Here is a 22,500-nt window from a genome sequence, read left to right on the forward strand (position 1 = left end):
TCCCAAAGAGGTGTGATGAGAATTTCTAGAAAGGATTCTGCTGGAGAGACCTCAGTGGAAATACTGACATTTTATTCATTCCTTCAACAGATGTTTACTGTGTGCCAGGCACTAAGTTAGCTGAAGAAGCCAGAATCTGGGGTTCACATCACCTCATCTCTATTATCACGGGCCAAGCCAGCATCATCTCTTATGTAGACTATCATAAGACCTTTCTAAACGATCTCTTGGCTTCTGTTCACTCCTGCCCTTCCCCCTATAGTCTATCCTCCACTCAGAAGCCAGACAGCCTGTTGTTAAAACATGACAGAACATGCCTCTCCTCTTGCTCTGCCCTGTAAGGGCTTCCCATTTCACCCAGAGAGAAATTCACCAGAATAAACTAGACCCAGAAAACAAAGACTCAGACAGTGAGCTCACTTCCTCCCATGCTACCCACTCCTCTCTCTGCTCTGGGCACATGGCCTCGTTCTGACTCCTCAAACATGCCAAGCACATCAATCCCCTGCTCGCCCCTGCAAGGTCTTCAGAATCCACATGACTCTCTGCTCCAGTGTCACTTTCTCTCTGAACCCATATAAAACCAATTCCCCTTCTACCACTATACCACCTACCCATCGTGGCAATTCTTCCCCCATCTCGGTTTATTTTTCTTTATAATATTTATTACTGACATATTCTTTTAGTTTGCTTATTGCTCCTTCTGTCCCCACTGTCCTCAACACTAGAATATGAGCTCTGTGAAAGCAGAGATTTTGCTTTGCTGTTGGAAGAATGTACCACCAACACCTAGAACAGCACCCAGCACACAAAAGGACTCAAACATTCATTGATTCCATTAAATGTACTGACTTTCCAGCTAAAACCAAAAATAATCAAACATAGCCCTTGACTTTAAGGATCTCTCAATATATTAGAACAGAGATCAGCAAACTTTTTCTATTAAGGGTAAAACAGTAGACATTTTTGGCTTTGTGGGCCAAAAGGGCCCTGTTGCAACTACTCAATCTACCACTGTAGTGCAAAAGCAATCAGACACAATACATAAAGGAATGAGTATGGCTGTGTTCCAACATAACCATATTTGGAAAAACAGGTCACAGGCCAGCATTGGCCTGCAGATCTTATTTTGTTGAGCCATGTATTAAAAGATAGAGGCATATACAGATAACCAGAATATAAATGAAAATCATTCTCAGAGAGGTATGAATAAAATGCTGTGTGGGCAACAGCGGCAAGGATGGTGGAGCAAGACTTGGACAAGCACGAGTTTCCAGTGCTAACGGGAAATGATATGCAACAGGCTTTCAATCTGACATCAATGGAAATTATGTGACTCGAGTGCTTAGGGGAAACTCATGTAAGAATGATTTAATAGTAGCTGCTCAAAACTAGATCTTTTATTGCCATAGCACCTGGCATAGTGCTTTATGCAAGTGTCTACACTGTAAATGGTTAATTGTATTAGGTGAAGACAAAATACTCAGATGTGGTAAGTGAAGTTCAGCCAATTTTCTAAATCTTTTGCCTGTATGCTACCAAAAAGGAAGGGGTTTTGGTTTGATATCTATAGTGCATCCCACTTCTTCCACTTTTACCAAGGTTTTACAATGGTATAGATATCATTTTTGTTACATGACTCAACAGTATCTCATTTGTACTCATTCCGTTCCTTCTTCTAAAAGAAACTTAGTATGGTTTATTTTCTAGCTTTCTTTAAAATATCTTTTTGGAGAAATTAAAATGCCATTCATTCCTTTTTTTTTCTTTTTTTGCCATTCATTCTTTCATCAAATATTTAAGTTCATCTATGTACTTGGTCCTGAGACAAGTACTGGTAACACCTGGCCCCTGTCTCCATGATCTTATGGTTCATTCTGAGAGAGAAAATATGAACAAGTCCAGGTGTGGTGGCTCATGCCTGTAATCCCAGCACTTTGGGAGGCTGAAGTGGGATGATCGCTTGATCCCAGGAGTTTGAGACCAGCCTGGGCAACATAGTGAGACCCTATCTCTACCAAAAAATAAAAATGAAAAAATTAGCCAAGAGTGGTGGCACATGCCTGTGGTCCCAGCTACTTGGGAGGCCGAGGCTTGAGCCTGGAAGGCTGAGGCTGCAATGAACCATGATCATGCCAATGCACTACAGCCTGGGCAACAGAGCGAGCCCATCTCAAGAAAAAAAAAATGAACAAGCTGTAATGTAACATAAAAAAGATGCATGCCAAAGACAGACAGGGAATAATCAACGCTATGTAGGGGAAGAGGAGACAGGGAGAAGCTTCCTGAAGGAGGTAAAATATGAAGTGGGTTTTAAAAGATGAACAGGGATTCACCAAGCAGATAGTGGTACGTGGGTGGGAATTTTATGCAAAATGTTATCTTTCTTTTGACTATACACACACACACACACACACACACACACACACAAATATACAGCTTTGTGTATAGGCCAGGCACGATGGCTCACACCTGTAATCCCAGCACTTTGGGAGGCCAAGGTGGGTGAATTGCTTGAGGTCAGGAGTTCGAGACCAGCCTGGCCAACATGGTAAAACTCCCGTCTCTACTAAAAACACAAAAAATTAGCTGGGTGTGGTGGTGTGCACCTGTGATTCGATCTACTTGGGAGGCTGAGGCAGGAGAATCACTTGAACCCAGGAGGTAGAGGTTGCAGTGAGCTGAAATCGTGCCACTGCACTCCAGCCTGGGCAACAGAGCAGACTCCGTCCCAAAACAAAACAAACAAACAAACAAACAAAAAACAACAAAAAAACCCCAATATCATAAAACAGCAGCTTTTGCCTTTTCTTAACTGTCATAATGTAATTTCCACGCCTCGAAAAAAAAAAAAAAAAGCTTCTTTGTTTTTTCTTCAATAAAAGGAAATCACACATGCATATTGTCAGGAAATCCTACAGCTTAACATTTTTGTGAGTGGGCAGATTGGTCCTCATTGAGAAGAGGATCTAGATAATCTTGAGAGTCCCTTGCAACAAACTGGGAATGGCAACAAATCACAGCTCACAGCTCACACCTCTGCCTGTCCATGGTTCAGACATCTAGAACAGAGCACAGAATAATGAATGAAAGGGGAGAGAGATAGACAGGTGATTGGACAATCTAAGACATTCTGCAGTTTTGCTACTTATTAGCTGTCTGTATATCCATGGGTGAGTGTCCACAGATGTTCCCTACAGTCCCTCTAGCACTCACTCTAATCACTCTCCTAGGCAGGAGAGTCTTTAGTGACAGATTACAGTGAAGCTCCACATTGTGGGAAGCATTGGATACATCTTTTGAAGAAACTTTCTTATAGATTCAAGACTTATGAGGAAAGTACTTCTTTAAAATGGAAAATTAATAAACAGATGTTTTGATGGAAAATAATGAAGTAAATGTTTTCACACCTCCCTCTTCTTCCTTTCCTTTCCTCTCTCATGATGTGTATCTTAGTCCATTTTGTGTTGCTATAACAGAATACCTAAGGCTGGGTGATTTATAAAGAAAAGAGGTTTATTTAGCTCTTGGCTCCACAGGCTGGGAAGTACAAGAAGCATGGTAGTGGCATCTGCTCAAGAGAAGGAACTTTGCTTTATAAAAATAACAACAGGGCCATCCAGTTTTTTGTTTGTTTCATGTACTGCCTCTCTGAGAATGACTGCTAGGCTTGTATCCCAAGATGCCATCCCTTTCTGGAACCCAGTTTAGCACTAACAGTTCTTTGCTTCATGTACTGCAAGTGCCTCAGACTTGGAATGCACATCACGTGGGATTTATCCTCTTCCCTCATGAGCCGGTCTTTGTCTTTTCTACAGGGTTCCTGGTGTCTCCTCACAGCGCTTCTATCCTCCTGGTCACCAGACGGCAGACACCACAGTTTCTACTCCTCCCTCTTTGGGGGAGGCACAATTATGGCCCCCAAAGATATACACAGCCTCCTCCTCAGAGCTTGTGAATATTTTAGGTTATAGAGCAAAGGGGACTGATTGTTGCTGATGTAATTAAGATTGCTAAGTAGCTGACCTTGAGATGGGGAGAGTTGCATGGATCATCTAGGTGGACCCAAAGGAATCACGAGGCTCTTTAAATGTGGAAGTGGCAGGAAGAAGAGTCAGAGTCAGAATGATGAGATATGACAAAGACTTGACCAGCCATGCCTGGCCTTGAAGATGGAGGAAGGGGCCACAGGCCAAGGAATGCAGGCTAGAAGCTGGAAAAGGCAAGGAAATGAATTATCCCCAAGGGCCCCCAAAAGGAATGCAGCCCTAAAGATATCTTAATCTTAGCCCAGTGAGACCTGTGTCAGACTTCTGACTCTAGAAATGTAAGATAATGAATTTGCATTGTTTAACACCATCAGGTTTGTGCTAACTTGTTACAGCATCAGTAGGAAATGAACATACCCTCTATCCCCCAAATCCAAATCATTAGCTAAGACATATATGTGTCAATCCTCAGGAGCCCTTTGCACTGTTTTCCTTCCCTCTGTTCCCACTGCCTCTGTGTTGATCCAGACTCTCCTTGCTGCATTCCTACACCATTACCAAAAAATCCTCCTAATTTGATTCTCACCTTCAGTCTTTCTTCCTTCAGCTGAATGTTTGCAACATGCTTTTGGCACCACTGCTTTTCCCTGTCACTCCTCTCAAAGGCACAAAGCATTCAGCAGCTCCCTGCTGCTCAAAGTATGAATCTGGTCACCTTTTCTCCTTTAAAAGCCTTGCTCTAGCTTCTCCCAAACTATGCCTTCAATCTTATTCCCAATCATTCATGGCCTATACCAGTGACTCAGTAAATGGGATCATTTGATGCTCTTAGCAATTGCCTTTGTTTTGCTTCCTAGAACAAATAATTTTTCCTATATGTTTCTGGTTTCATGTTTGGATTCTTTGTTTTCTGTGTGTGTGTGTGTGTTTCTTTGTTTAAGATGAGAGTAGAACCTCCTAGGAGGCCCAGATAGTCTGGCCACTGTTGGATTTGGTGACTTCATATTCAACAAAGAGGAATTATTTTAAAAGATGGCTCTAAACGTGTGACATATCTTAAATTTTTACATTTAACCCTTTTAACTGAAAAACACAAAGTGATATAATTCTCCTATGTACAAAATAACTAAAATTTTTGTTTTAAAATATTATTTCCTAGTACACAACAGAATAGTTAGTAATAGGACCTAGGGTTTAAAGTTATGTGATTAATCTCATTCTTTCAAAATGGTTGGATTCACTCTGGAGCTGATACAAGAACATACATGCACGTGTGCAGGCAGATACACAAACACAAATCTCACATGGAGATAAAACATTCACAGTCTAAATTTGAGGCTAGTCATGAATGTGTGGCCTGAGACAAATGACCAACTCCCTTGAAACTCCCCATGATAAAAACTGGATGTAAGAGGCATATGCCTTTGGGGTTAAGGAAAATTAATCAACAGAAAGATGGAAAGCTAGCAGTGAGGGCTGTAAGAATGATGGGGACCTTGGTACCCAGGTGATGGCTAAGATGATCTGGCTGATCCAGTTGCCTGAGCAGGTGGCCCCTTGCTCCCTCCAGGCTCCAGGTGTCTTCATCCTGAGAAAACACTCATCCCAGGAGGAGGACTTTCCTGGAGAAAGGAAGGTGTTCTTTTGTCCAAGGTACAGGATATGAGAGGAAACATCTTGAAGGAGAAAATTCTCAGTGGAAGAGGAAGGACCTAGGGACTTCCTCAGTTTTAGGGTTTGGGCTTGAGAAGGGAGATGGGGAACTCAGGATAGGTGCTCTTATGAATTATTGTTGCAGACCAAGGGCATAGAAGTTAAATGGGTTCATGTCTGTTAGATTCATCTTTTTTGCTCCCTCCTCTGAAGTAAGAGGCAAAAATACTGACCTGGCGAGTCCATTCAGACATAGCATTTAATCTCCAGCTTACACTGTCACAACCCTTGCCACCATCCTGCTAGCTAGCTTATTCTTTTTTATTTAGAATTTCACAATTTTATTCTTTGTAGTCTCTCCTGACCCCTGCTATGACACAATCAAGATAACCTGCACCCTGAAGGAACACCTAGGATCCCTGTGAAGACAGAATGCATTGCCAGTTTAATCCATAGCCAAATTCAATGGGCAGGTCTTCTGGTTCAGAATGCCAAGGATATAGAAGTTTCACTTGTATATTCAAGAAGTGACCAAGAATTAGGAGTCTCCAGACCAAATGCATTCTGTGAGCTCACTTATCCATTAGAATAAGGAGATTGCCCATCATCAGCACATCATCCATAATTTTTTATCCCAAATTTCCCTTAATGGAGGTATTGACATTTTTAATCATAAGGTAAACTCACCTCTCAATGCTTTCCTACAAGTATTCTAGGTTATGTCTGCATACTCCATGAAATACAGTTATTTTTCTAACTTGGAGTACATTAAAAAGAACATGCAATTCTATCAATAATTTTACTTTCAGGCCCTCGCTTTGTACAACTCTAAAGCCTTCACTACCAGGGAAATTAGTGAGTCACTAGACCAAGGAATAAACTTGGATGCCAACACTGGGTGGCCTGTGATTAACTGTTAATACCAGGTGGCTCTCAGCCACTGCCCAGATGATTCCCAGGGCACTTCCTCTAGTTCTTTTCCAAATATCCTCTGGACTATGAGACTAAGTTTATTGTTAAATTTACCAAAACATAACTGAGATGACAAACATACTGTTAAAATTGCACAATGTTACACCAAGCCACACGAAAATGGTTTCAGAACAGGAAGCTCCTATAAGTATTTCAAACAACAAACAGCATTAAAAATGAACAAATGAATTATTTGAGAGTGCTAAATTTCAGAAACGAAATCAAGACAATTTACTCGATTGTCCACTCCTCTTAACCCCTGTTCACCTGGGTAATTAAGATTTAGTTCACTTATTCCTGCTTGGATTTTTGCTATGAGATTATCCTTCTTATAGAACTATAGGTGAAATATTTTTTTAAAGACTGCAGAATGATGTTTCTACCTTGGACCAGCAGAAATACAGACTTTCAGAGGACTCAAAATTACTGAAGTGTGAAACACTGGAAATGAACCTGAGTTTGGGAGGCAGATTGCAATGGGGACTCAACTCAGAAGGGACTTGCTCTCATCTTAAGCATAATTTCTCAACTCAAAAACTTCTCTAACACAAACTCAATAAAAACTGGCTGCTACATCCAAGATGAATTCATCATACGGTATTTTGAATAACATAATACAAGCACTCAGCATCTGCATATTCAATCATGCAGTTTAGTATTTGACTTTGAGTGATAAAGACCACAAAATAAAGACACTACTCAAATGCTACTTTACTGATTAGTACTCTGGCCGATTTGAGAAGCAGGTGGGTTAGTAAAGGCACAGTAAAACAGGGCCATGAACTGATGGAAAAAGGGGAGGAGGGGATCCAATTGGATTTAACTGCATTCTGAAAGACTGGAAATTGATAGCATAATGTAGGCTGTTTCAGTAAAAATGCAAAGTGGTTCTTAAAAACAACAGTGTAAATAATACATCAAGTAAGAATAGATGAAAAAAGGTGATCCAGTAACATTTTATAGGTAAAGAATGTTACTCTGAACTATCACTGCATTTAGCCTCCAAATGTCAGCACACTCAAATTCATTTGCTCAACCAGTAACAGACAACTAAGAATTTCTGCCAAGCAAATTGTAGGGGACCAGAGGGACTGTTTGGAAAAAAAAAAAAGTGACAAGCAGATGAGCACTGAGATGCTAGCCTCAAGTTTTAAAATAATTAATACAATAGATATTTTGAATAACTTGTCATTTCTTCTTTAAGAAGTGCTGACATTATTATTATTGTTGTTTTTACCTCATACCTGAAGTGAGAACCAGGGAAGACTTTTAATTTCACCAAACACCCACCTGATGGAATTCATGCAAATCAGATTAAACTGTTAACCAAATCTTTTCTGTGCTTTCACATCTGCCTATAACATGCTCATTCTTAGTAATTGGATCTCTAGGACATTCTTTAAAATAATCACATACTCGCCTGACCATGCAACCTGATTAATAATGAATGAACATTCCTGAAAAGAATCACTTCGAAGCATGGCAGATGTCTGTAGGGATATGAAGGCTTTAATGGTCAAAATTAAGGGGAAATGGAAGCTGGGTCACACTGTCTGGTTATTTTAATTGAAACCTAGTCTTCCAAATTTACTTAATAGAATACAAACACTCCTTCTCGAGGTTCATTTATACAAGCAGACAAGCACAAAGACAAATGGCAATGCAAAAGAACAACCCAGATTCCTGGAGGAACAACCACCCTATCCTGTTCTGTCTTAATAGTGCAGAAAGCCCCTCAACAGTTTCAGAAATCCAATTTGTTCAACTGAAAGACTGATAAACAGGTTAAAAACAGGAACTAGTACATTGGTCCTTAATAGTTCTTTGAGCACCTCTCTAGATTCTGACAAACAGATCACCTTGAATACCCACCAATGGACTGCACACTAGTTCTTTTTGAAGAAACATCGCCGTAGGCAGAGGATGGGGACCCACGAAATGACAGACAGGCCACCGAGACCAGATGGTGGGTGGCAGGCAGTGCTGGAGCGGTCCTGTGTGTCTGTGAGTGCGTCAACAGTGAAACACAACAGGAAAATCGGTCCAACAATTCCAGGAAGGCCAGCTCCACCTCATCCACTCCGCCAGGGTTGCCTGAGTTGAAGAATCAACTGCCTTTTCCATGGCCCCCGCCACGACTTCCCTATCCTCTGGCCTACTCAATGTTCAACTGAACCCAAATGAAAAGTTAGCTCAGGTCAGCTCAACACCCACTGCCTGGTCCAAAAAAATGATGACTTGGCAACAGGATCTGTACTCTCATTCCTTACAGGGACCAGCAGCAGCTTGGCCGACTGAGACAGTGTCCTGTGGCAGAAGGCTGAATGCTAGCTTTCCATGCCACCAACAGGAGCCATCCTGCCCAGCTCCTGGGGTTGGGAACAGGCACTAGACTCATTTACCTTTGGGGCCTTTCAATGTCCTACTGAGCACATGATCACATTATGCTCTGGATGCTGGCTCATTCGTTTAAAAAAATAATATACACATTATTTTGTGCCTTTATCTTCTGAATTAATGTACAATGTTTGGAAGAAGTTTTCTTCAAAGTTACATCAGGAAGAACAATCTCCAGTACAGACACAATAAAACAGTCATTTATTTCTTCCAAAAATAGTGACCTAAATAGCAATCTATCATCCTGATAAACAATTTAAAATATATGTATAAAATATACATATATATGTATATATACACAGGTTTCACATACACACACACATATGCATACATTATGTACACACATATATAAAAATAACATATGTGTATATATATATTGAATATTACATACACAGTATATATATAATAGCAAATCTGTGATGGGTGTCCAAAATTTCAGTCTCCAGAATGGCAAAGAAAGGGTGAACAGAGTAGAAAGTAATCTTCTAAAATTTGATTGACTAAAGGAGGAAGGGGAAGTAGTCTTCCTAAAGAAAAAAAAAAAAAAAGTCCTGCACTGCAGTTCTTTGAAGGATGTTGCTTATCACTATGCAGGACAAGAAACTGCAAGTAAAGTAAATCATCAGGAAAGTGTTTAAAAAAAGAATCTTGCACAATTCAATTCATAATCCAGACACTTGGACTCCACCAAAGGTGTTTAAGGAACATTCATGATAAAGGGGATGCAGAGGCAAGAACTGCTTCCTCAGGTTGCCCAGTTTGCACGTCTCAACATCTACTTTATTGCCATTGCAACACTTCACAGTAAATCAAAGCATGCTTCACATGTTAGGACATAAAAATGCAAACATAGATTTTTTGGCATATGTCTCTCCAAATTATAACTTCATTTGTCTTTTAACAATGAATAAAAGGATTACTCAATTTCACATACAGATGACTTCCTTAAGAAGTTCTCATTGTCCTCGGAAGAGACACACATAGATCATCAAGTAAAATTCTAAAGAACTTTTCATCAAGACATGCCTTTTGTTAAAACAACATTTAAATTGTCAAAATTCTACAGGCCTAACTTTTCCCTATTTTGGCACTGTAGTGGAAAATTAGCCTGAACATCTGAAGTTGAAACATCAGGAAAGAAATATTTACTCCACCCCTCAAGAGAAAATGATAAACAACAAAAAAATTATAATCTTTTAAAGGGCATAATCTGACAACTTGCAGATGAAATTTCCCACTATCTGAATGTCTCAGACATTTCATGTCTTTTACAGTTTAAGAAATAAAGCATTTAGTTTTAAAGGCACACAGAACCTGTTTTACATTATATTGAAAATGACTGATGTTTTCCAGGTCTATGCTGTACCGGGTATCATGCAAGAATTTGGTTCTGAAGGCAATGATAGCAGATTGGACAGAGAGGAAGAGGGTGAGAGCTGGTCACGCCTAGTCTCCTGGCAGAAGTCTAAATCAATCCTCCTGGTGAATGGACCAACAGCGTGGTGGTAGCAGAAATGGTAGTTACTAATTTCTGTGAAACCAGCCACAGATGAAAAGTGTTTAACACTACCATCCCTGAATGCTTTCTCAAATGTATTTATAGTTTGCTAGGCATTTCTATATATATATTCATAGAACTATTTATATGTCTGTATAAAGTCCTATATATGTCCATAATTGAATTAGTTTTTGTAGTTATATATAATGTGTATGTATACATAAGTACACATATACATATACAAAAGCACCTTTTCAAAATTATTTGAGACTGGTTAGAATTCACTCTTCACAAACCCCTCAGTTATAGCATCCCTTCTGCATTACAGAAACATTCCTTCCTCAGTGCAAAAACAGAAACCTGTAGATAATGTTTATTTAAAAACAACAACTGCCTGCTCATATCTGCAAAAGGTTACCTGGAAATGAGCAAAATGACACAAGTGATCTATTCTCTGAAAGACCAGTCAAGTGGGATTTTTGCAGCAAGTATAATAGATTGTGCCCTGGAGAAAAGCTTGCTGCTTGGGGAAACTTTTTCTTACTTTATTTATATAATACTCTCCTAGAAGGCAGAGAAAGTACACACCCTCCCCTTCCCAATTATTACCAACCAGGAGCAAAATAGTTATTGGTGATGGCCAATGCGACATTTCACAATTGTTCTCTGAACACTGGAAAGCTTAAGTTCAAAGACAAGAACAAATACTAGTCTCGTGACTCATGGAGGTAATGACGATGTTATAGAGTAACTGATTCCCATTGTGTGAGCAGACTGGGAAATTTTCTCAAATATGATGGCTCCTTTTCTCAAAGAAAATCGCTTTTTCCCTCAACTTCAAAGTCAGCCACACACAAAAACCTTTTGCTCACAATACCCTGAAGCCACCTCGTGATCTTAAAAAGTAAGGAAAACTAACCCTTATTCATAATTCCTGGTTAACTATTATGAATAACATGCTTTAAACATTTCCCCTGATCACTGAAGCTCTACAGTCAGGGGAAGAAGTCTTTTTTTTTTTTTTTTCAAGGCAACAGAAAGAGGAGTGACTCTTTTGTTCTGAATGTTATTGTAAAGCACCACATGAAAGAAGAGGAATGATGGGAACATGGCAACGAAAAGGACAACAGCGCTGACAAATGAAAACAGGATATTAAGAACAGCGTCGGGACTGTGTGTCTGTACAGAACAAAGCCGGGAGGCTTCTCGGGAGAAATTCAAGCAAAAATACTCTTAACACATTTACATGCTAATGGATGAACTGTAGTTTCTCCAGGTGGCACAGATCTTTAAGTCTGGGGCAATAAAATTAGGTTATCATTAAAACACATACACACACACACACTGTAAAGTGTCATAAAATTAAAACTGCTTTCAAATCACATTCAGTCACACCCCCTGCCCTTTCAACCAGTGATCCACTTCTTGAAATTTCTAGATCTATGTTTTTCCCTTTGTAAAATAAGATACTGGTTCTGTCAAATAACTGAGCTAACTTAGTATATAGTCCCAAGGAAAGTGAATTTTCTACAAAAAGAAAAACAATTTTCTCTCCATTCACAGCACACTCTAACTTACACTTTAAATATAACCTTTCAATAGAGCTTTCAAGAACTCCCAGGGAAACTATGCAGTGGGTATTACGTTGAGAAACAATTACAGCAACTAAGCAGCTAACATTAATATAGTACACTGGTTTTGCCAAGTCATGGTGGTAATATCTTATACTTTTCTTCTGACGCAAATTCCACAAAAGCTGCTAGTATGATGGTATATTTAATAAAACATCATCATAATTTACTGGACTTATCACATAAGAATTATTATTGTAGTCTCTAAAGAGGTTCACAAAAGTAAAAAATATGTCTGATTTTGCACTCCATTAAAAATTTCAGTCTTTTTTTTTTTTTTCTCTTTTCTATGTTCTGCCACTATTCTCCTTTCCCCCTTTTCCTGATCAGTCCTTTCCATTGTCAGATGAGTGATGAGCTGATGTGATTTCTTCTTTACTAAAGCATTTCATCCAGCTTTCCCTCTGGCATGCTTTCAGAAAACTTTGGGCTAAGCCCTGAGCTCAGCGGGCCCAAGAGTTCTTGGTCTACTGGGCTGACACTGTCGATGTGGTGTCCTGTAAAAAAAAACATGTAGAGGCCAGGTGTAGTGGCTCATGCCTGTAATCCCAGCACTTTGGGAGGCCGGGGCGGGCAGGTCAGGAGTTCAAGACCAGCCTGGTCAACGTAGTGAAACCTCGTCTGTACTAAAAATACAAAAATTAGCTGGTCGTGGTGGCGGGTGCCTGTAATCCCAGCTACTTGGGAGGCTGAGGCAAGAGAATCACTTGAACCTGGGAGACAGAGGTTGCAGTGAGCTGAGATCATACCACTGCACTCCAGCCTGGGTGATAAGAGTAAAAAAACTCAGTCTCAAAAAACAAAACAAAATGAAATAAAACAAACAAAAAACAAACAAACAAACAAAACCACGTAGTACCTTGAAGTCAGATAAACCTGAGTTCAAATCCTGGCTCTGCCATTTCCTTGCAAAGGCAGATTGGAGCCAGATACTGTACATATCTTATACTCACAGATGCTCTTCCTATCTTCTATGCAGTTTCTTTATCTGTAAAACGTGGATGATGAGAGCAATCTTAAGGGTCCTTTGAGGATTAGTGAGGTGAACTTTTTAAAGTGCCTGACAAAATTCTCGCTCTTATGGAAGGACAGGGTGGTAGGGGTTGTGGGGTTGGGGTCCTTCTTCCCTTGTTGTTCTGAATTGCCTCTTCCCACTCTTCTTTGAATAAATTCATTATCTGTGTTTTTTACCGGAAACCACTTCATACCATTTTTGCGAGCAAGAAGGATATAAATCCATTTATTCAATAACATTCATGGAGCGTCTTATATGAACAAACAGTATGTGAATGTGAAATGAACTAGCATTTTTATTCTTAACATGAATGACTTATCTTCACATTGGCAATTTCATCTATTTCCTACACTATGACATACCTCTGTTCATTACCACTGATCTCCCACCATGAACTTGGGGCTTCACTTCTGCTTCCCACTGAAGGTCACCCTGTCCCATATGCACTATTTGTCAGAATTTTTTATTTTGCAGGAAATAAGGTACCCTGGCATGGATGGAGCATGTGAAACTATCAAGAACAGTGAAATGTTTCAGATTTTTGCTATTTGCCAGTTTCATTTCATGAATGCTGGCAGAAGACACCTGAATCAAAGATAAAGGCTGTTTTTACTCAAATGGTATGTATTTCATGTTCTGTTGGTTCCCCTTGTCCTCGAAGTCCTATGGAGCATCCTAGGTCCATGTTTGCACACTCAAGAGATTTGCATCATACCTGAGCAACCCCAAGCTTAGGGAATCTGAATCTTTTATAATGGACTGCGAGTTAGCCTGCCCAACTTTTGCCCTGGAAGAAGACGTTGTCTTTAATATAATGAACAACAAACAAACCTGCCTTCTCCTCTGGAGCAAGATACTACCTCTATCTCCCAAGGCTGCTATACAAACATCCTGGGAAATAGTATGGAATAAAAGCATTCAGTGCTCCAGCTCACAAGAGGTACAAAAAGGTGATAGATCCATGGAAAATTATTTCCTAATAGACACAACTCCCGTCTCCTCCTGGGGATATGGCCAACAGTTGTTACTAGAAATCAGATCATCACTGGGCTTTCTAGCAGTTACCATAGAGGCAGAATTTCATTTGGTATTGAATGACCCTTGAGTCATAGAAGACTAGAGGTAAAAGGAGCCCTGCAAGAAAGTGATGAGAACTTCCTTACCAACGGCTCCAAGCTCCTTATCCGACCACCCTCTGACATCAGCTGTTGTACCAGGAAAATTGGCAGAAGGCAGGTAAGTCTCACCCATAGATTTTGCTCAACTAAACAGAGCCCTTAATGTCCTTCATAGTCCCAAAACAGCTTGGGTCTGGTCTGCAACTTCAGCTCTTCACTCTGAACCTAAGCTAATTTTAAGAGTTTGGTGCTTGTTTCAGCAGCACATAGACTAAAATTGGAATGATACAGAGAAGATTAGCATGGCCCCAGCGCAAGGATGACAAATTCATGAAGCATTCTATAATTTTTTATTATTCAAAAAATATTAATAAAATAAAAGAGTTTGGAAGAGTAAGCTAATTTTGTTACTTTTATGACATTAGAAATCCTATATGTACATCCATTTTGGCTTTCTTTAGGCATTAAAAAAAATTAGAACTACTTATTTTGGAGTAAAATCAGAAGAGTCATTTCTTTCACTACTCTTTCATTCCCATGGTATTTTTTGAGGTCATTCTATGTGCCACGAGCTGCTCTAGGCAGCAGCAAATTGGTGGTAAATATGAGCGCGAAGGCCTGCCCTTGGAGAGCTTACATTTTAATGAAGGAAATAAAAAAAAAAAAAAGGTTTTTAAAAACACAAACATTTCAAAGACTCATGCATGAAAATGAAAGAAATAAAAAGGATGACATGATAGAAGGTAGATGGGTGGTGCAAATCTATGTTAGCTAAGGGGATATTACTACTCATATTTGTGCTGGCTTTCTTGACATCTTGGCTTTTTCCCTGTCAATAAACAAGCAAAGAGTATCTGAATTTCAGTATAAAACTTTCCGGTGTTTGGTCAGAGAGCTGTGATTTAATTTTTCAAGTTGTTAAATGTTTAGCTTCAGATTGCCTCAAGGATAGAGTTCTTTTTCAAGGGCATAAAAATCCAACTTTTACTATTTCTTACAGGAAAATGCAATGTGATGAATTATTGTAAAATAGTGACATCTTTATTTATTTTAGCAATAAAATTTTGAAAGAGAGAAGTCATGAACACTTAGTGAGCCAAAAAAGCAGGAACCATGATGTTTTAGTCCATTTTGTGCTGCTATAACAGAATTCCTGAGACTAAGTAATTTATAAAGAACAACGATTTAGGCCGGGTGCGGTGGCTCACACCTGTAATCCTAGCACTTTGGGAGGCTGAGGCGGGTGGATCACGAGATCAGGAGTTCAAGACCAGCCTGGCCAAGATGGTGAAACCCTGTCTCTACTAAAAATACAAAAATCAGCTAGGCGCAGTGGCAGACGCCTGTAATCCCAGCTACTAGGGAGGCTGAGGCGGGAGAACTGCTTGAACCCGGGCAGCAGAGGTTGCAGTGAGCAGAGATTGCACCACTGCACTCTAGCCTGGGCGACAGAGACTCCATCTAAAAAACAAAACAAAACAAAACAAAACAAAACAAAAAACAGAGAGCAGGTCAGGGCCTAGTCTCTCTGTTTCCAAGATGGCATCTTGAAGGCTGTGTCCTCTGGAAGGGAGGAATGCTATGTCCTCGCGTGGCAAAAGAGTAGGAGAGGAAGAACCCACTTCCATAAACCCTTTTAATAGCGGCATTAATCCATTCGTAAGGGCTTTACCATTAAGCCCCACATCCCAGTACTGCTGCATTGGGGATTAAATTTCCAACAAATAAATTTTGGGTGACACATTGAAACCGTAGCATATGGTATTCAGAATTACCTGAATATCTTAAGTGTTTGATTCTAGGATGTTAACTCAAAGTTGAAAATAACCATGGATGTACAGTTAAGGTTATAGGGATGGACAGGAAGGAAATGAATAGAGACATTGGAAGAGGCATTGGTTTTGTCTGTACTTACTCACCAGCTTTTGCACCACTAGAAAAGGAAATTTCATGAAGGAAAGGAAGTAAATGAGGGAAGAGTGCTGGGGGAAATAAACACATGTGACTACAGCTTTATGACTGGTGAGCACCAAAGATGAGTTAAGACTAGATCCCACTGGCTGACAGCCAATGTCTTTTGACATGTCATAATGTCATTTGACAATGACAATGACAATAATATCAAAAAGCATTTCAAAATAAATAAATTCACTGGCTAGGTAATATTACAATAGCAGCTGGATCACGATTTTTAGAGCCCATCTCTTTAAGAAAGGGTTAGAAGGAAAATAGTCGCAGAGGCAATTGTTGTAGGAGAATAAAGAGTTGTTATTGTAGCTATAGCAGAGACCAAGAGAAGAGCTTGGGAAGTCTGGGTGGTGGGTGCCCTGTGCCACTCTTCCACAGTGAAGCAAATAAGGTTTGTGGGAGGACAGGGTCGCAGGGGTCCAGGGGAGGGGTTATAAAGCAAGTAGTCTTCTGAGGGTGAGTTATTCCCAACCCAAAGACTTTTTGGCCTAAAAACCAAGATTTAAGTTGTTTATTTGGAGACTTGAGAATTTTGCCCAAAATATATGTAAAAAAATGTACTCTATATAAGAACAAATCCCATAAATGCTATGAAGCTCCTAATGGCTTTTAAAACATATTCTCAAGGCAGGCTAAAGTCTGAGAGATTCTCCTTACATTATCAAAGTACGCTTCCTTGATCTTTGAGATAAATTATAAATGTAATTTGTAAAACATGAATACAAGGCACGAATTTGGAGTTAATATCAAAAGGTATGACCTTAGGGAGTTGACTTAAGAGTTTTTTCTTGTTATTTTGCTTTGTATCTTATTGTTTGTTTAAAATTTAAAGGAAAAACGTTTCATTTTAAGCAATTTAATTCTCATTGAAATGCATTTTAAGTGTGAGTTTCATCCTGTACATTTTATCCATTGAATCAAATTAGACAAGAAGCTGGCTTTTAAACATTAAAAAAAAGCCATTTCTTAAACATAAAAAAAAATCAAAAGAACTCAGTACTTAAGATGCAATATAGGGCTTAAAAATTCACTTACAAAAAAAATCTAGCTTTAAGAACAGTGAGCTTTCAAGGTGGCTAAGCTATATTAAAGTGAAGTTATACTTATTTTGACTATAAATATGAATACTAATTGGAGAAAGTATCACACAACTATATGAGAACACATTTCATTTTTGAAATAACAAATTTGAATGCCTGATTTGTCATCTTGATTGTAAAGATATGTCGTTTATCTCTTTTACGTAGCTCCTTTAGCTTGTCCTTATTTAAGTCAACAGGGTCTCTTGATTCAGGGCATCATTCCAAACAATTTTGCCAGTTGTCTAAATCTATTCTTCCCATTCCAAATTCCAAGTGACTCTCTCTCTTTGAAACAGATGCAAATACTTAGTTTCACAACTTTAGTCATTTTCATCCTTAGAATACAGACTGGAAACTGCTCACTCCTGGGGTGCTGGGCAAAGGGTGCCAGACGATGGCAAGAGTGCTGGTGACTTCACCGAAGAGAGCTTTGTTGTGCTGGAGCCACTGCCAGCTACCCTCCTCCGAGCACTGACTGCCAAAACATCACAGTCCAAAGAGGGGTGCTCCGTTCCCTCCTTCCTACCTCCCCCACATCCACCTCCCTGCCTATCAGCATCCAGAAGCAATTCTTCGCATGGGTGCTTCTTCATCCTGATCCTGACTGGCAGCTCCAAGGATTAAACTCAGGTCCTTTGGAGCAGTCGCTTTATGCACATTAGCCCCCTGGGGTGTTGAACTCCAAAACCTCTATTTTTTCCCCCTGGTCTACCCTGTATCTCACAAAACCCTAGTTAGCCACTGTGGTACACAGCCTTTCTTCTATTCCACGCTATCAAAAGAAAACAAAACAAAACACCAGACCTTACAATATGATGGATATGGTAATGATCGAGGGTCTTTAGGGTAGTGGGTAAATTCCAAATTCTTTCATAACTGAGACTTGGGAACTCGTTTTCTTCTTTATCATTAAGACTTCACATTTTCATCAGCAGAATCTTGCTTACAATAGCACAAATGATCATTTGGCTGAATGAAAATGGCTTGTGGGGTGTGTGTGTGTGTGTGTGTGTGTGTCCATTAAAAAAAGTTCCTCAAAACTGCTGAATGAAAATCAAGACCAGTGTCTTCTTAATCAAACAAAATTTCCTGCTTAGTGACTGCATTAAAAAAAAAAAAAAAAGAAAAAAAAAAAAGAAAAAAGACCATCTGGCCTCTGTCTGCTATTTGAGAGGATTTTTTCTCCTCCTCACTTCCTGGTTATCTTTAGCAAAACATTATCATTTCTCGTATAAATTGTTTTTACCACGGTGCATTTCCTTCTGCACATTACTTTAATAAATGGGATAGAAAGCATTGCTCCATTTCTTGAAAAATACTTTTCAGTTATAAATGGTAGGTTTAAAGGGGGAAAAAATGAAAAATGTGCTTAAAAAAAGGAAGATGAAAGTCAAATCACAGTGAGGGCATTAACTACTCATGTTTCTTTAAACACTTCTGCCAAGGCAAGCTCTTTTTCATATACATATACTCTCTCTCTCTATATATATACTATATATATATATACATGCATATATAGTAATAATTAAATTCCAAAAGTGAAAAGCCACCCTACGCACCCTATCCTACTCATTTAAGGTGATAACTATACTAAACACCCTCCAAGAAATAAGTCTGAAATGGAATTAATTTCCACGTGGGAACAAAGATGACAATAAAAGTACAATCAAATCTCAATTAACTGAAATTATTTGGAAATGAGAGAGTTCTGGTTAATTTAATTTTCTGGTTAACTGAACCCCAAATAGAAAACTTAAAAAAAATCCTAATTGAAATATTTCTACAATGCTTGAGTCCACTTTACTTGTATAACTACAAATCACATATTGGATCTAATTGAAAGGTTTCAGGTAATTTCAAATCTTATTTTTCCTTGAGATCATCATTAAAAAGACCTTTTTTCATTTGATCATAAATAGAGATGACAAAGGAGATTGATTTGAATGTATAATTGTATCCATGACCACGCATTTTTACAGTAATTCATAATATCACCTTCTTCCTTGTATTTCATAAATCTTTAGGAAAAGTATAATGCAGAAAACTTGTGGTTAATTAAGTGTTGATATTTTAGCAAAGTTCAGGTAAACTGAGGTTTTTGTGCATTTACATGCTAAACAAAATGACAAAGATTCCTGCTTTTCTTACTGCTGTTCAGTAAGTATAAAAAATGAATGATAATTTTAATATAGTACTTCTGATCAATTTTGTTAGCACAAATTAAAGACTATGGAACACTTCGAGAAATATATAAATGAATTGAGAAAGCACTAGTGTTTAGTTTCTCAGTGGAACATAATGGCAGCTCAAGACTGGTCCCAAATGTCCTCCTTCCATGGTGCAGTCACGACCAGTCCAGCTTGGGCTCCCCGTTCCAATTTCCCACAGAAATTTATACTGTGCCACTTGAGTTACCAAATAATGACACCATTTTGAATCAAATTATTGCCCAACAAAAAGAGACTTCTAGTCTTATATTTTAGGGTTCCACCTTTTGATGAAGCTCCTGTATTGGGTAGGAGATCAGGAAAATGTTAGCTAAGATCACTTCCAGCTCTACAATTCCAAATAGCTTGCATTGTATGTGGGAAGATAAGGATAAGACTGGGACTCATGTTCTCTCTCTGAATACCCACACACTCTCATACTGTGTCTCTCTACCTCTGTCTCTGTCCCTCTGACACACACACACACACTTTTTCTTTTGGGGAGAGGAAGACATCACCAAGCCCTCATCCTCCAAAGCAATAATACGCAAATTTATTTTGAAATCTTTTATATGCCAAGAACTCTGATAGCTACCAAGCACACAGTAAGGTTTTCATAAATATTTCCATAAAGGACTGAATGAAGCTGAGGGGATGTGCCATCTCTCACTTATGGGCCTACAAAAGATATTCTTATAGGGAGAAAAGATCAATGATGTCAGATTTAGCCATGGTACTGGTATTTGTGCTGATGACTATTTTGAAAATAGTATAGTTGTTACATACTAAAAATAGGACTCTATTGTAAGGCATATATATGTGTGTGTATATATATTTATGTATTAGTATTATCAACTAGTATGTCTTGGGCACAAATGTGTGAAGAATATTTTGAGGATACATGTATTGAGTATATATTTTACAGCTCAATCTGTAACTCAGTTTAGACCTTGCAAAGACAAAATCAGTGGGTCCTTATTTTTGTTCACTTTGTTCTCTATCTGTACTGTCTTCTCTCAGTATCTTTTCATCCACCCTTGCCCTGAAAAACGAGAATGACACTAAAACATAGGCACTTTTTCTTTCTAAGGACCCCTCAAGCGATATTATAAACTTAATATCTTGGGGAATTCTGCAGAGACTTTCCAAACTGGTACACTCAAAATCAGTGTCAAGGCCCTGAGGGTGATTGGGCCCCAACTTCTGTCACCACAGTGATTTCTAGGTTGATTGGGCGCACTTGACATCCTTGGGTCAAGGGTATGGACAAGTAGCCCTGTGCCATTTAGAACCACCAAACACTCTTCCAGCCCATGGAAGCAGCATCAGGAAGTACTGCGGATTATTATCTGCTGACTTTATGTGAACTTGTCCTTCCAATAAATACTTATTTTCCTTAGAAAAGGGCAAAAAGGTGTCATGATATATTACTTAGGTAACTGTTATATCCTCATAGAGTAGTGTACTTGTATTAATTATTCACCATACAAAACAAAGGATTTGGTGACTTAATGGAAATAATATTTATTTAGGGGGTGGCGAATTCTAGGCAAAATAAATAACGCATCAATATTCCTAACACCCAAATGGTTGACATGTGATGCAATTTACATAAGGCTTCTTTTGAATTTCATTTTTTGGAGCTTTCCTTCATATATCCATAACTGGCATTTAAAAAAATATCTACAATATGCCAGGTACTTTATACAAACTGGGTCTAATCCCTACCCAATCCCTAAATAGTGGGTATCATTTTCCCCCTTCTGCAGATGAAGAAACTGAGACACAGTTAAAGCATCTTCTTCAGGGCCACACAACTGGCACATGGCAGAGACCAGTTTAGAATCTGGGTTTTTCTGACTCTTAAAGATCTCTTGCTGGAAGTAAAATTACTATGTCGAAGACACATCTGCATATTCATGTTTATTGCAGCACTCTTCACAATAGTCAAGATATGGAATCAGCCTAAGTGCCCATCTATAGCCGAAAGGATAAAGAAAATACATTTCTTTATGGGGATGATTAGGACAATGGAATACTATTCAGCCATAAAAAGGATGAAATCCTGTCATTTTTGGCAACATGGATGAGCCTGGAGGACACTATATTAGGTGGAATAAGTCAGGCACAGAAGACAATTACTACATGTAACAAACCTGCACATTTACCCCTTGAATCTAAAATAAAAATTCAAATTATAAATAAAATAAAATTTAAAAACATTAAAAAAGATACATACCACATGATCTCACTCATATGTGGAACCTAAAGAAGTCAATTTCATAGCAGTACAGAGTAGAATAGTGGTTCCTAGAGGCTGCTGAGGGTATGGGGGAGGGGAGGAATGGGTAGAGATTGGTCACTAGGTACACAAAGTTAAACAAGAAGAGTAAGTTTTGATGTGCTATTACATAGTAGGATGACTACAGCAAATAACAATGTAATCTATATTCAAGACAGCTAGAAGAGAATATTTTGACTGTTGTCACCACAAAGAAATAATAAATGTTTAAAATGATGGATGTGGTAATTACCCCGATTTGATAATTATACTGTGTATCCATGTACTGAAACATCACATTGTACCCCATAAATATGTACAATTATTAGGTGTCAAATTATAAATACTTATTTTTTTTAAAAAAATTCTTTCCTCAGCAACATATTGCTGCTACAGCCTCAAGGAATTGGAAATTTTTGATATACAAATATGAATAAAATGTGGACGCTGTAGATTCTGGCAGTATTTCAACTACTTCTAAACTTTAATTTTGAAAAGACGAATAGTGAAGCATTGGTCACGTGTTCCTTTTTCACCAGGAGCTATTCAGCAATTTCACAAGCTAAACCCTTCCAGTTCTGTCTTAGAAGGACTGACATCTGGATCATATTGGCAAGGGGGTGTTTTAAACATAAGAGAAAATTAGGAGAAAGACCTAAGACTAGATTACTTCCACGAGTTCACTCACC

General features: G+C 38.8%; 1 protein-coding gene and 1 non-coding gene across 7 annotated transcripts in view; one reads left to right on the forward strand and one right to left on the reverse strand.

Annotated features, from left to right (window-relative positions):
* Positions 1 to 22,500, reverse strand: part of MID1 (midline 1) — a 388,023-nt gene that overhangs the window by 132,591 nt on the left and 232,932 nt on the right. The window contains exon 1 of one of the 6 annotated variants that reach the window (XM_001093502.5): positions 8,487 to 8,635. The exons of 4 other annotated variants lie outside the window; for them this stretch is intronic. The gene's annotated coding sequence lies outside the window, so the exon portion shown is untranslated. Of the gene's footprint in view, positions 1 to 8,486; positions 8,636 to 22,500 lie in introns of those variants that run through there. One more of the 6 variants, XM_077989700.1, reaches the window with a different exon arrangement.
* On the forward strand, positions 14,521 to 14,623 carry LOC114675155 (U6 spliceosomal RNA). The gene has a single exon (XR_003726252.1). It is a non-coding gene; the product is annotated as a U6 spliceosomal RNA (small nuclear RNA).

Source organism: Macaca mulatta, chromosome X (genome assembly GCF_049350105.2).
Source record: "Macaca mulatta isolate MMU2019108-1 chromosome X, T2T-MMU8v2.0, whole genome shotgun sequence".
NCBI classification, from domain to species: Eukaryota; Metazoa; Chordata; class Mammalia; order Primates; family Cercopithecidae; genus Macaca; species Macaca mulatta.